The sequence below is a fragment of the Bactrocera oleae genome, chromosome 2 (genome assembly GCF_042242935.1).
Source record: "Bactrocera oleae isolate idBacOlea1 chromosome 2, idBacOlea1, whole genome shotgun sequence".
In the NCBI taxonomy this organism is placed as follows: domain Eukaryota; kingdom Metazoa; phylum Arthropoda; class Insecta; order Diptera; family Tephritidae; genus Bactrocera; species Bactrocera oleae.
This window is the reverse complement of record NC_091536.1, coordinates 51596409-51612713: the sequence shown is the minus strand read 5'-3', so window position 1 is coordinate 51612713 and position 16305 is coordinate 51596409.

Here is a 16305-nt window from a genome sequence, read left to right as displayed (position 1 = left end):
TTTTTGATTAATGGCGTTTTGTGGGCGTGGCAGTGGTCCGATTACGCCCTTCTGCAATACCAACCGTCTCACGGTACCAAGAAACATGTCTACCAAGTTTCATCAAGGTATCTCAATTTTTAATCAAGTTAGGACTTGCACGGACGGACAGACGGACGGATGGACAGACAGTCAGCCGGATTTCAACTCGTCTCTTCATCCTGATCATTTATATATATATATATCTAACTCGATTAGTTTTAGGTGATACAAACAACCGTTAGGTGAACAAAACTATTATACTCTGTAGCAACAGGTTGCGAGAGTATAAAAATCAGAATCGATAAATAAACATCCGCTGGTCACCTCTCACGACTACGTTTTCTGTTTGCGGTTAGAAAGCAACATTTTGAGAAAGATAACAAACGAACCTGAAAATCTGTTGATAAAAGAAGTTGCAAACTTTATAGCCCGAAAATAAGACAGAATAAGTTCAACATTTTTGTAAGAAAAGAATACGATAATAATTAGTTCGAGGAGTTGGAAACAACCGTTTAATGAATAAAACTATTACCCGCTGTTGCAATATATTGCGAGGGCATAAAAACTAATATTGTGCTTTGCATTGAAATCGAAAATCAACAGCAAACCAAACAGTTTCTTTAACGTTTTCCTATCTCTTTATAGATATATTGTAGGTTATAAACATCCTTTAAATCGAATTAGGGTTACTTAACTGAGAGAGAATATTTTGTGCTGATTTTGTTCGGCCAGGTTGAATGACGGCTATATGCTATAGTAGTCCGACCTGAATAACTTGTTCAGAAATTGCAGTATTGTCTTGGACCATGGCATATTTCGTTAAGATATCTTGTCAAATAAAAAGTTTTCCATAAAGGGAATCGGTTTTGATAGAGCAGTATATATGGCAGCTAATTCTGTAGTGTAGCATCCGATATCGCCGGTGCCGACAAATAAGCAGTGTTCAAAATTTCAGATCAATATCTTAAAAACTGACTAGTTTGCGTATATGCAGACAGACGCTAATCAGGTTAAAAATTATTTTAACTATCCTTATATGTTTACAATAAAAATTAATTACGAATTACTTTTGATGTGATATAAATTGGTTTGTATTATTTAAATATAAGTACAATTTTAATTTTATTAGAGGAAATAAATTTTTATACTCTCGCAACCTGTTGCTACAGAGTATAATAGTTTTGTTCACCTAACGGTTGTTTGTATCACCTAAAACTAATCGAGTTAGATATAGGGTTATATATATATAAATGATCAGGATGAAGAAACGAGTTGAAATCCGGGTGACTGTCTGTCCGTCCGTCCGTGCAAGCTGTAACTTGAGTAAAAATTGAGATATCTTGATGAAACTTAGTAGACATGTTTCTTGGTACCGTGAGACTGTTGGTATTACAGATGGGCGTAATCGGACCACTGCCACGCCCATAAAACGCCATTAATCAAAAACAAATCAATTACCATAACTAAGCTTCGCAATAAGATACAAGACTGTTATTTGGTACACAGGATCACATTACGGTGGCGCATCTGCAGTTAGTTTTTTTTTAAGTGGGCGTGGTCCCGCCTCTAATAGGTTTAATGTGCATATCTCCTAAACCGCTAGTGCTATAATAACAAAATTCACTGGAAAAATGTTTTTAGCACTTCTATTGACTTTGTGAAAATAATTGAAATCGGGTGGCAACTTCGCCCACTCCCCATATAACGGTACTGTTTTAAACTACTACAAGCGCGATAAATCAAGCACTAAACATGCCAGAGACATTAAATTATATCTCTGGGATGGTATGAGATGACTTTATAGGAACCGCGTTCAAAATTAGACAGCGATGAGATCTGCTTAACCGATTTCAACCAAATTCGGTGCATAACATTCTTTTCATATTTCTATGTTATATTGGCTAAATCGGACTACAACCACGCCTATTTCCCATATAACACCATTTTTAATTAAATCTTATTCTTTCACTTTCCACTATGCATATCAAGCAACAATGATTATATCGGGGTAAAACTTTGCGTGAATAATACGTTAAATGTATGCCACCTTGTGACCAAAAATTGTCTAAGTCGAACTAAAACTGTTCAAGCCCCTAAGTAATAAATATGTGGACCCCTGTTCCTATAGTTGACCTTCTACCGAAAATATCAGCCAATCCACAAAGAAATCTCAAACGAGTATACCATTTGACTTTGCGAGAGTATAAAATGTTCGGTTACATCCGAACTTAGCCCTTCCTTACTTGTTTTTACTTAATGTTGCTTCTCTAGAAAAATGGAGGCAAAGCGTATCGATTAACTAGACTAGGGTCATTCCATGTCAAATCGACAAAAAGTTGGACGCGACCCCCACCGATTTGGATGAATTTTGGCAGAGAGTTTTGTTTTATCACGAAGTTCTGCCAAAAGAAAAAAATTTTCTTAAGAGTTATTCAAAATTGAAATTTTCACTGTTTTTCCGATGTTATGAGTTTATTTATTCAATATTTCAGAAACTATTGTATATTATGAAAAAAATGCTGGTGCGTTCATAGATAGATAGTTCATAAAATGGTTTACTTGAATATTATTTAGTTTATTTGCTTACGTAAAATATTCAATTAAATTAAAATAACATTGACATTGACAACAAAATGGTAGACTTACTTCGATTCAAGCCGATGACTGCCAATTCAGCAAATTCAGATATGCAAGTTGCTCTCCTGGGTGCTATATGATTAAATCAGATTGCTGTTGCATTTATGTGAGAGTAGCCGTCACCCTTGTGTGTATCGTGCCAGCTGTTAATAACAATCGGGAGCGAGGGCTTGTCTTAAACTACATTTTCTAATATTAAAAAGAAGTAGCTCAAAGAACGATTTTTATTTAAAAATGTATGTTTGAAATATATCCATAGATATCACTAAATAGTGGGGACATTAAATACATAGGCAATTTAAGAGAAATTTAGCTTCATATTGATGTAAAATAAATTGCGAAACAGTTCTCAAGAAGAACAATTATGCTACTCACGCAGTTAGTTATTTCTCTCATACGCATATATACCATATTTCCACGGCCATAAATAAGATTTTCAAACAAATATAGGAACTTGAGGCGACGTAGTAAAAATGGATTTGCCTTTAAGCAGAACTTACTTTCAATGTCCATACTTGACTTGACATGACTTATGTACTAATCAAACACTACGGGTATATATATTAGGTCAAGTAAAAAGTTCGTTCGGGTTTTATCTAAGAAATGGCGTTATTGTCCATAGTACTAGTGTTACGTGTCGCATCATGTCATACTATACGGCGCTGAAAACGTGTTAATTCGCGCTAAAAGTTTGTCTTTGACAGTTTTTCGATTGATTTACTCAGTTCGTTGTGAGCGCTCGTCAAAGATGGACACCAACAAAGAGAAAATTCGCTATATTTTACAATTTTTCTTCGATCAAAACGAAAAAGCAGCCAAAGCGGCCAAAAAAATTAATTTAGTTTATGGGCCCGATACTGTAAACGAACATGTAGCACAAAAGTGGATTTCTAGGCTCCGTTCCGGTAATTTCGATGTTAAAGATGCACCACGCGTCGGGAGGCCTGTCGTCGAAAATTGCGATAAAATCATGGAAATAGTGGAAACAGACCGTCACGTGCGCACAGATTGACGGCCAGAAAGGTTTTGCTGTGTGTTTGGTGCGATGGGCAAGGAATCATCTACTGCGAGCTGCTCCCCTATGGCCAAACGCTCAATTCGGCCCTCTACTGCCAACAACTGGACCGCTTGAAGGCAGCACTCATCCAGAAGAGGCCATCTTTGATCAACAGAGGCCGAATTGTGTTCCATCAGGACAACGCCAGGCCACACACGTCTTTGGTGACTCGCCAGAAGCTCCTGGAGCTCGGATGGGAGGTTCTAATGCACCCACCTTATAGTCCGGACCTGGCACCAAGTGATTACCATCTTTTCCTGTCGAGGGCGAACGCTCTTAATGGTGAGAAGTTGGCCTCAAGAGAGGCCTGTGAAAATTGGCTCTCCGAGTTTTTTGGCAATAGGGAACAGTCTTCTACGAGAGGGGTATAATGAAGTTAGCATCTCGTTGGAAACAAGTTTACGAACATAACGGCGCATATTTGACTTAAATCGGACAAATGAACACAAAGTTATCATCTTTTGAAAAATCAATAAAAATAATATACACATATTAAATTAGTCTCAAGAATGTATCAGAAAGCTTTATTATAAGGACACTTTTCTAACGGATTTAATCATGAGGCTTCCATTAAATATGCAATGGTTTCTCCAACTTTATATAATGATAATTCAAACATACCCATCCAGGATGACTAATAAATGTAAAATATGAAACCGATTTGGAAAGTTTCATAAGTGAAGCTTTCGAACTTTCAACGCCAGCACTTCCCACTGAATTCATTTGGTCATATAGAAGCTGCGATTGTGCTTATGGTGATAATATTCATATACCTTATTTAAAATATAGCCAGAGCCGAAGTTCAACATATTGTAATAAAATTACCAAATTGTATTTAATTAATTTGAATTAATATAACGAAGTTCAAGATTATAGTGGTAAATTTTATATGACGGCAATAGATTTGCGTGTGCTGAACATGGATGACCATATTTTTATTGGTAGCTCAAGAATAAACTGACGTTCTACTTAAAATAAAGAAAATATAGTTTAGTGGCGTTAACTTATTTCCTTTTTCTTGTTTAAGCACCTATTCATTTAGTTTGGAAGATTATTTCTGCAAGACATACAAATTCTAAAATATTTTCGATATTTAAAGAAATATAGAATACTATTATTAAGATAACTAAGATAGTTAAAGCACAACACTACATAAAAATTCCTTCGATTAGTTCGTGGAAGGTTGGGGGATTGTCTGTGTGGTCTGAAAATATATATCCGCATATATCTTATATGTACACAAAAGAACATTTATAATAATTCATGTGTATGGCCAATGTAAAGACGGACAAGCACTTGTCTATTTAAGGATGAAGAAATTATAATGCATGGCACGTTTAAATGTTTTGTATATTGCATTTATACTTTATTATTTGAAATCCGATGTTTTAGTTTTCTAGGCAGGAAAACATCATTGATCCACTACACTTTTGTATGCGATACACATTATAAGCAAATGTTATGAATGGTATGAGTTTAGTGCAGGATCCTAAAGTAAGTTACAAAATATTGATATGAAAATATACATATAACATACATATAAGTTTATGTGTTATTTTATGGTATTAGGGTATGGTTTAATCATGCTTTAATAATGAAACTAAAATAGCAGAAAAAAATTTCCTTACACATACATGTTTTGTAAAGAAGCTTATGTAGCTTCTTTTAATTAAATTAGTGCGAAAACAGCTGCGTTTGAATTAATTATAATTAATATAATATTACACCATTCGTGCTAAGGTGTTATACGGAAATAACTTAAATCTTTTTTGGATTTAAAACAGTTTTAAGCAGAAAAATCTTTGACTTTCTAAAATTTCACATTATTATACTCTTGCAACATGTTGCTACAGAGTATAACAGTTTTTTTCACCTAACGGTTATTGGTATCATTCAAAACTAATCGAGATAGATAAGAAGTTATATATGTATATATAAATGATCAGGATGACGAGATGAGTTAAATATCTATAAACGCCATAACTAAGTTCCACAATAAGAAACAAGGCTGTTATTTACTACAACGAATTACATTGGGGGGGGTATCTATAGTTATAAATATTTTTTAAAAGTGGGCCTGGCCCGTCCTCTAATAAGTTTATTGTACATATCTCCCATATCGTATCCACTCCAATTAAATGGATGAATGGCGCATTAAAATATAGATAATAGACGGTTTTATAGGAGCCGGTGTCAAATTTGGACGAAGGTCGTGAAACCGCCCACATTTAGGTGAAAATCCATATATCGGGACCTACTCTACCGATTTCAACCAAATTCGGTTGTTGATATTACCTTGACATGTAGGAAATATTAGACGTGAACCATAGTTCTTATTGCGTATCGAAAATATTGGTCAATCTGTGAGATACATTAAAGAAATTCGGAGAGATCCTTTTATGATAATGGTTCACCAGTATGTCAAACCTGGATTGAATAGTATCAATAATTCTCTCAGCCCTCATATACCTATATGTTATTTAGTTTTTTACTAATTCTTTCAACCAAATTTATCAAATTTCATCTCTTAATGCACTATGCATTTTAACTCTTAATTGTCTTTGCGACTGAATTGATATAGTTATCAATTCTCAAGACATCGAGTTCGTCCCTTAAAATATTAGTACTGTTGTCGTACCACAGCGGTATCGCAGGTAGTTGCAAAGCAGATGAAACGCAAAGCAAGGCACCTCAACCTCACTATAAATAGAGGATCGAGTCGAAGCTCTACTGTCTTCTTGAGATTTACACTGAACAGCACCGCCTCACAGAAGCTATGCGAAAGATGGGAAACAACTAGTACTTACACAGATGCATTTATTAAAGTAATTGCCATTAATTAAAGTAATTTTACTTTTTCAAAGGGTTGCTTTTGTTTTATTAAGAGATCTTAATTTTTATATGCATTACTGCTTGTAAATTTATGTTCACCCAAACAGTAGATGGTAGTTATATACATACGATACCCAGTGAAATTAAAACGGTTATATCCGAAAATTGAGGTTAAACATGTTTTTCTGTTATATTTGTCTTTAGATCTTTGCAAATAGCTGGAATATAAAATGCTTGCATACACCCTTTTTTCTTGTTTTATTTTCGAAAATTGACTTAAAGACCAACTGTGAAAGAATTTTTTCACTTTCATACTAAGAAACACCGAGTGTGCTTAATACTTATACTAAATTGATTGCGACTGTGTATGGCATATTGCATATTCCAGTATGTATACAAGGATTAAGTATATGAAATTGTTGGTATCAAATATTAAAAGAGTTCTTGCCCATAGAAAGAAAAACCTTTAGGAAAGTGGTTCCCTTCACCGATCGAAAAAAAAAACAATTATTTGCAAAGCATTATAAAATTCCGATTTTGGAATTTACAAAGCGCTATATGCTTTTTAAAATTCATAAACTTTTCACCTATGGTTACCAATATTGTGAATACTTTATAAGTTATATAATATGTGTGACTTTTGAATTAAATTACACCGAATTTTGTTTTGGTTTATGAGTATATGATATTCAACGAAAGTTTTAACACCAAATTCTTTCACTACGAAACAAGAAAAATAATAACAACGTGAACTTCGGCTGCATCGAAGCTATAATATACTTCACAGATGTAGTTCTTATAGTAACTATATGTTTAACCAATGGTTTGTATCCAAAAAAAAAAAACGTTTTGCTAGTTTGTTATAAATAACCATCAAGACGAATTAAGGTTACTAAATAAGGAAAAATTAAATTTTAGGAAGATATTTGTCTTCATTTTTAACGGTTATCGTGAATGACAGCTATGAGCTATAGCGGACCATCTGAAAAATTTGCTCATAATTGTGCGTTGGATCGGAAAATAATCTATGAAAATTTTGTGCTGGTGTCTTGTCAAATAAAAAAGCTTTTCATACAAGGATTTTTAGCTATAGTGGACTGATCAAAACAATATATTTAGAAATTATAGTATTGACTGGGAAACAAGTTATGCAAAACTTCTAGAATATATGTACATATGTTGTCAAAGAAAAATGTTTTCCATACAGAAACTTGGGCTTGGTCGCGTATATACAGACAGACAGACGGACTTAGGTAAATCGATTCAGCTCATCACACTGATAATTTATATATTATATATACTTGGTAGGGTCTCCGACGTTTCCTTCTAGGTGTTACATTCATCGTGACAAACTTAAAATACCCTGTTCATGGTATAACAATGTTGCTTGAAAACTGAACATTCATCATTCGTCGCAGTCGTGATTGGAATATAATCATATTTGATACATTATAACCTCATATTATGAGTCATAGACTCACATAGTTTCATTGCAACACTTTCCTCCGAGTCCGAGATTAACTGAAATCAGATATATGTAAAACAAGTAAGGAAGGACTAAGTTCGGGTGTAACTCATACTCTTGCAACTTGCAAGGATCAAAGCAGGGAAAATACTTTCCGGTGTTAGGGGAACTTTATGTTAAAATATGTACGAAACAATTCAACATTCACTATACGAAAAAATAGAATGCAATTAAATTTGGTATTTTATTAAGTTCTATTATAAGTCATAGACTCACTTAGTTTTATTACTATATTTTACTTCCCGTCAGCTAAAAATATATTAAAATCATCTTGAAATAAGATATTCGGAATATAAACTCAACTGAAGAAGCCAAATTTAATGTAATGAGTTGATGTGAGAACGTGAACCAGAGGATCGCAATTCATTCTTTTAAGGATAAAAGGTTTGATTCAAAGTTTTATTCATATTCCCACACTACTTTAAGAAAAATTGTTCATTTAATTTTATTAAAGTATCACTTATTTGCTAAGATATCTTACATATTGACTGATACATATGGCTGATGCCAACCGGAAGCTTGAAAATCTTATATTTGGTAGTATTGACCCGATTTTATTTGTGTTTGGTAAAACAATATACTATTAACAGAATAAAATGTTCCCTGAGTTTCATGACGGTACCTCACATATCATCACCAACATATATGGAGTAGACTCAACCTGATGTTTGAAAAATCTGTGATTAGTTATACAAGTATGGGGGCATGTGCCAAGGAACATGTGTACCAAGCTATATTAATGTTTACTCAAGTTACAGCTTGCGCGGACGGACGGAGGGACAAACAGACAATCACCCGAATTTCAACTCCTCTCATCATTCTAATCATTTATATATACATAACCTTACAACTATTTCAATTAGTTTTAGGTAAAACAAATAACCGTTAGGTGAACGAAACTATTATACTTTGTAGTAACATGTTGCAAAAATATAAAAATGCAACCGAAGGGACTAAATTAATTATTTTGAATATATCTTGAAAAGAACACCCAAAGAACCGGAATTCATTATATTAGGGATATGTGGTTTAGACTATGTTCGAAAATTCCTGCATCGAGAATGTTAGTGCTAAGAGAAAGTGTGGACTGATTTCGTTAGCTTTTGGTATTACCCTTTATACATTCGCTTAATTTTGCTGTAGAAAACAAAACAGAAATTTATCGGGTAAATTTTTATCCATTTTCGGTATTAAGACTTATTTTAATCAAAAAAAGGTACTTTCTGAGTTTCATTAAAATACCTCACAGATTAACAAATATAGAAGGTATACAACCAGATCTTTGATGTATTGGGGTGAGGGGAAGTATTCACCCGATTACATCCATTTTTGACACAGGGCATACTATTATCACAAACCTTTCCTTCCGTATTGTATAGGATGCGAAATTTAATGCTTCTGACGAACTATCGCACTTTTAGTAGTTTTCAACATAGCCGTTATATGAGAAGAATACTAGAAAAACTTACTCTTAGCAGATTTTTTCCATTTAGTTTTAGTAGGGGACGGAGTTACTTTTAATAACTTTTAATAAAATTTTGTATCGATTTTGTAGCTACATTTTTGCTACGATATCTCAATTTTTACTCAAATTATTCTTACGAAAAAACGTACAGACATCAGTTATTGTCTCGACATCCTGATAAATTTAATATACAAGCAACAGTTAAGTAAACAAATCTAATATAATCTTTAGCAACATGTTGTGAGTGTATAAAAATACTGGATTGTAATACTTGATAATTTTTGACATTGACCACATCGACCTATAAAACAATTTTTGGGTGTCGATAAGGTTAATTTTATTATGAATAACTTGGACAAACAAATAGTGTGCTTGTCATCATGTTTTCGTCAAGTCATGAATTTTAAATTCATACGCCACATTTCTTAATACAAAAAAAACCAGAAAATTGTGAGAATATAAAATGTTCAGTTGCAACCGGTCTTTGTCCTTCCTTTTTTATTACACTCTCAAAACGTATTTTTAGTAGTTTTGATCACTTAACAGTTGTTAATATCACCTAAACAAATCGAGATAGATAAGGGGTCATGGGTCTGATCTTTGCAAATTGCGAGAGTATAAAATTTTCGGTTATACCCGAACTTACCTCTTCCTTACTTGTTTTTATATACCTTCTTACATGCTGTACTTACATGCACTTGTGACGCATTATTGCACACCGTTAGTTAAAATTGAAGGGATGGTTATTAACGCAAAAATAAGTTTCTTTACAAGGAAGGATTTTCGAGGCATTTATATGCCAGCGTTCCTTACTTTATATATATATGTATATGTTACACGTTGTATTTTTATTTAGCTTTCATCCACCCTAAAATTTGGTATGTGCTGTGTTCCTTTTCATCCCAGTTTATATAACGTTTCAAGGAACTTTTATTAAAGCACATGCGTGGATTGACCATTTTTAGAAGTTTTTACACCCCCTCCGATGCAATAACATAAATTAATAAATGAATTAGCCCAATGTTTTCATTTTATTCTATAGGGAATATTCAAATTGTCGGGATGAAAATGATCAAATTTGCTAACAGTGTTTTATTCTCAGTGTGTGCTATTTGCTGTGCACGATAATTGCAAATGTATCGATTTAACCATGGCCAATCGCCGACAAAAATTATGTTCAGAACTACTCACAGAGCAATAACAGTCGAAAGAAAAACGTCCCAAGTATTGAACTTTACTGTGAAAAGTATAAAAATTATGTAGTAGGTAGCGCACTTTTCATTTTTATGTGAAATCTCATATCTCAACAACAAGTCAACCAATTTCTATCAAATTGGGTGCACAACATTATATGTTACGATTTGAAAATGGGCTGGATACCAATCTACTACATTTTCACTTAACAACATATAAATCACTTTTCATCTCAAAATGTGACATTTTAATGAAAGAAGTTTGTACTGTATATATAGGTATTAGCGAAAGATATCTCAGTAAAACTAAGCGACAATATTTCAATGTGCATTGAGTCATTCTGTAGCACAAAAATTAAGGATATCTTTATGAACTATTCCACAACGCTTGTATGATCAATATAGATAGAGATTTGAGTTAGTTAATTTTTGTAAAGTGGAAAACAATATGAAAATTCAGTTGCATGCCTAGTTTTTAGCAACAGAAATATCCATTTTCAATTTATTTATTTTAATATTAGTTTATTTATTGTATGTATCTTAAATCAATATCAGACAAAAAAATTTCCAAAGTCAAACCATAAACTGAGATATTGTGCTGTCTATCATATCTTTCGAAAATGCAAACATCTTTTATAAGCTAAACTATAACTTAGTAGCAAATTATTCTCATACAAGATGTTAAGTTTTCTTGAACCATAGGAATAAACTAACCGAAACTTTGTCGCGGTTTTGGTCAATTCATTTTTTAAAATGTATAGGTAATATTCTTTCGTCATCGCACAATTGAAAATATGAAACTCATCAACGCCCCTAATTAATAACATAAAACTTGCCAAACTTTACTGCTGGGTATAGTACTCTCTTGTTGTAAAGCTTGGTTGGCTTTCCCCAAACCTTGCATGGTCCATCGAGATAGTATATACAAATTTAAGTGGAGTCACAATATATAACATCGCCCCAATATTCGGTTATCTTATAGACATGGCCAGAGTCGAAAAGCTCATACGCCTTTCAATATTCACTGCGTGTAAATGGTTTTTGCTGTCTATTTTCGATGAGTATTTATGGGTTTCTAGAACCTTTTTTATGTGTCGAGGTATACAACATTTCAATATTCGTTTCCCAAAATAGCTATTAACTGTCTCTAACTTGTTATGGCATTATTGTTAAACTCTGTCAGAACTTTTGTTTAGTCGCATTTATTAAATTCGATGATCTGCCTCTTGCCAATTGACTTCCCAAGCATTTTTAAAGAGATAAATTATTGAGGTGATGAAAACAATTTGTCCACTCATAAGCAAATGTGGTTCCGTTATGTTGTTCCGTTGGTTGTCTCATCTCCCTTAGCGAGTTGCGTTAACATTTTGCAAAAAATTAATAGACAGCACAATATTTGTGTTAATGTACAATTTGAACTGAAACATGTTTTAACTTTTTAATTTTTTTTTGTTATAAGATGAATACACCTATAGTATTTAAAAAAAATTAAACCGAAAACTTTTGTTTCTGTTATGAAAAGCTGAACCTAAAACTGAATTGTAATACTATTTTTCATATTGCAAAAGATCACTTGAGAAACTGTAAATATCTTTATCATAAAGCAAGTTGATATAATGGAACTAAGTGAGTCCAAGTATAAGTTAATAGGATGTCTAATATTATTGTAATCCATTCAGATCTTCATCGAATAATGAATACTCAATTCATATGAACAAACTTTTAATATAATGCTTTCTCAATACTATATACCCGCTTTTGTGGCTTGAAAGTTCCGGAGTATAAAATGTTCGACGACACCGAAACGAAACAAAGGTTGTATTATGCAGATATAATATATAGATTACCGTCCCGTTTTATGCAAGTATTTTCTGTTTTCTTCATCTGTAATCACTATACTTATATTTTCCACAAATTTGTTGTACATATGTATATGAGGTTGAATTCATAGTGCAACGACGGCACGAAAATTAATTACTCGAAAACTATTGAACTACAGAAGAAAAATTCGTTTATAGTAAACAACCTTCAATCAATAGTGACATTTTAAAATATGTTTCTCTCTAAAACTTTATTTTAAATATTTTATGCTTTTACTATTGGAGTATGGTTTAAGCGAAATTTTGTGAAACATTTATATATTATATTTCGTGCTTACAAACACCGTCTTCGATATTATTTGAGCTTCAATACACCTCGAATTATTACAAAACAAAGCATATTCAATAAATCACTTCATTTCTCATAGAAGTTAGAATTTCTGTCTTCCTGGTTCCATGCAGGGATTGTCAAAAGTGCAAACATATATTAATAAATAAATTTATTAACGACCGCTCGAATTATTTTATTTAGCTAAGATAACATTTTTCTCTGTTAAAATCGACTAATTCTGACTTTTCAAAGCATATCCACTCGGAAAGCCGCCTATTTTGTATTGAAATTATAAATTAAGTTTCTATCAGCAAAGTCATTCAGCTATTTTACTAATGTGTAAAAATGAAAAAAGTTTTCAACTCCAACTTTTTGTTAATTTCTATAAATAACAACGTACGGTGTAACTGAGCATTTTATACTCTCGCAATTATCAAAGTTTAAATCCACATCCATATTTTTAGATGTTGACAAACTTTATTATTTTTAGAATACATTGCTTAAAGTGTTAAATTTATCATTATTGTACGAAACTATAGTTTCATTACTATATATCGATTCCGCGATATTTATATTAAAATAAACATAATATACCTCGTGTTAAATAGGGTAGATCAGGTCAACCAGAGTATCAGAAATCATTGTATTAGAAATATGGGGCTTAACCCAGGATCTACACCGATTTTATTCATTTTCACAGCTTAATCACATTATGGTTTAAACAATATGTCCACTAAACTTTATTAAAATAACATACAAATTGAACCACATAAACAGTTTAAAGTAAGGTAAGAAGTCGGAAATCACTCCATTGGGTTTAAAGTCAGCTGGAAACCACAAGTATGGGATTATTAGGACTAGAAGAAGCTCTGGACTGACTGCATTAATTTTGGTATTACTAAAGTCTACTCGAGAAAAAGTTTTTATGCAGTTTTAAGAAGATAACTACCACACTGATCGACATATTAGGTATAAAGCTCACTAGAATAACGACAATCTTTAGGTTTATTCTCTTTTTCTTGCAAAAATTCTTGTACGGTGCACGAATTACACAAATATGCATAGACTTCCACTCCGTGCAATGGCACCACAACATTCATATTGTTCAATATATACAGTATAAAGGCAACTGAAGTATATGGGGCTAGGATAAGTATTGATCCGATTTTTTAACAAGAGTACATGATTGATGGGCGATGATTCTTATTCAGAATTTCAATAATATATATATCCCATAGATTAAACGTTATTTGCAGTAGAAAGTCTGTCATAGGCTTTGGGGTCCAAATATGAGGTATCTGGGGGCTTGAAAAGTCATGGCCCGATTTTGACAATTTTTGACATGCAGGTATGCCATATGGAATTTTAAGTTATTATAAAAGCGAAACAAACGTGGTTATGCACCAAAATTGGGTGAAACTAATGAAGAACTCGTAGATTTAGGATTTTGGGACTGAAAAAGACCATTTTGGCTCTGAAACTTAATACTGCTGACGTATTAATTTATCGCATTTGAAGTAGTTTTCAACATACCTCCCATGGGCATGGTTATTATCCCATCTCATCTATTTTTATCACGCATGAGGGGGAACTGGGGATACTGTTTTAAACAATTTGGGTTTTGTAGTTTTAATGAATTATGAGAAATGTACATCAAAAGTATTAAGGGGCTTGGCGTGGCCCCTTTTTAAAAACTTTAAACTGAGGATGCCCTATATATCTTTGTTTCTTTGAAAAAATGTATCTCTTAAAAAAGCTGTTTATAATTTTTCGCTTAGTGGCATTTTATGAGCGTACGCATTGAACCGTTGTCTATTCCACCAATTTGCAATAACACCCTCCTCAGGGTGCCAGGCAACAGGTGTACCAAGTTTCATCAAGATATCTAAATTTTTCACGTGATCTATAGAAAAAGTTAATATGATACCAGTCCTAATTTTGTTCGACTGATAATTTCTTAATAGCTTATTATAGTTTAGAAAAATTTATTACGGAAACAAAGATCATTATATAGTTTAGCTTCAATACCAATTTGGACTATAATAATATTTAATTAAAACTAGGGCCAAATATTATAGTGAATTGCTAATGCTTTGTGTGCATAGATTTATTTCTTCCTTAATAATCATTTGGTTAGAATATTTTATTAGAATTTAGAAAGAAAATGTGTTCTCTTCATTTTAGAAAACCATAACTGTGAATTTTTTTCTTTTATAAATAAATCAATAAAATACATGTATTGCCAATCCACTAAGTGTTTTAAGTTTTCTAAGACAACATGCATTAAAATTTGTTAAAAAGCCATGAAGTATGTATTTTTTAGTAAAGTTTATTTAACCTTAAAGTTTGCAGTTATTTCGATTATATACAGCATATTCCATTACTTTAGTTTAAAAACTTACTTACTTAATCTATTATAAACTTATATATGATTTCGAGTTTTTATTCATTACAATTATAATATAATATTATATTTCATACTCGTATATGCGGGTAATGAAATTACGTATATATGGTTTCTTGTTACTTACTTGAATATTACCGCTAGATGTATGAACATATGAATATATTGTTTAAAATTATTAATATTGTAAGCACACGTAAGTGTATATATATAGGTATATTTTTTCATTTGTTAAGTATTTACGTATTTTAGTTGGTTCTAGTATTGTAAACTGTTGTGTATTTTGTTATTGTTTTCTTCTTTACGTCATACGTACATTTGTTCATAAGCTTATTTATTTGATAATATATTCTTATTGTTAAATCAAATGCCTGCAATATACAAACGATTGCATTAAATAGAAATATGCTTAATTCAATATTTGCTTTAGACTTACCAAGTGAAAAGAAAAGATGGGAAACCAACTAAAACAAAGACATTGTTGCAATAATGATCTTAACGAACTTTATTAAAATCACCATTTAGCCATTTTTAAAATCCTCCCATTTTCATAACTTGCAACGACTTCTGTTTAAATATGTGTTAACGAAATAAATTCACTCAACTTAGCTTTCATTCACAATATTATTCTGAGTGTTATAAATATTATTATTAATATTAATATAATAGAAATTAACACAGCGAATATTCCTCAACTGAGGCAGATAAAAAAGTTATGATGGAATTTCAAAGAAGTATTACCCATACAACTAGAAATTGTCATAATAACCGAGTTTTTAGGACAACAATTGCTTTACTTTACTGTGTTCACGAATTTTCATTGGGCAAAGGAGAACTCCAAGCTATAGCAAGCAACATCTTTGAAAGATGGATCTAAGATATGCAAGGATTATTTTAATTACTACAGGTTTCTAATAATCTGTGCAACATATTGGGAGAAAATCAAAATTACTTTATTTGTATGAAGCACTGGGCTTAATAAACAAGTAATAATTTAAAGAAATGTTAAACCATCACACA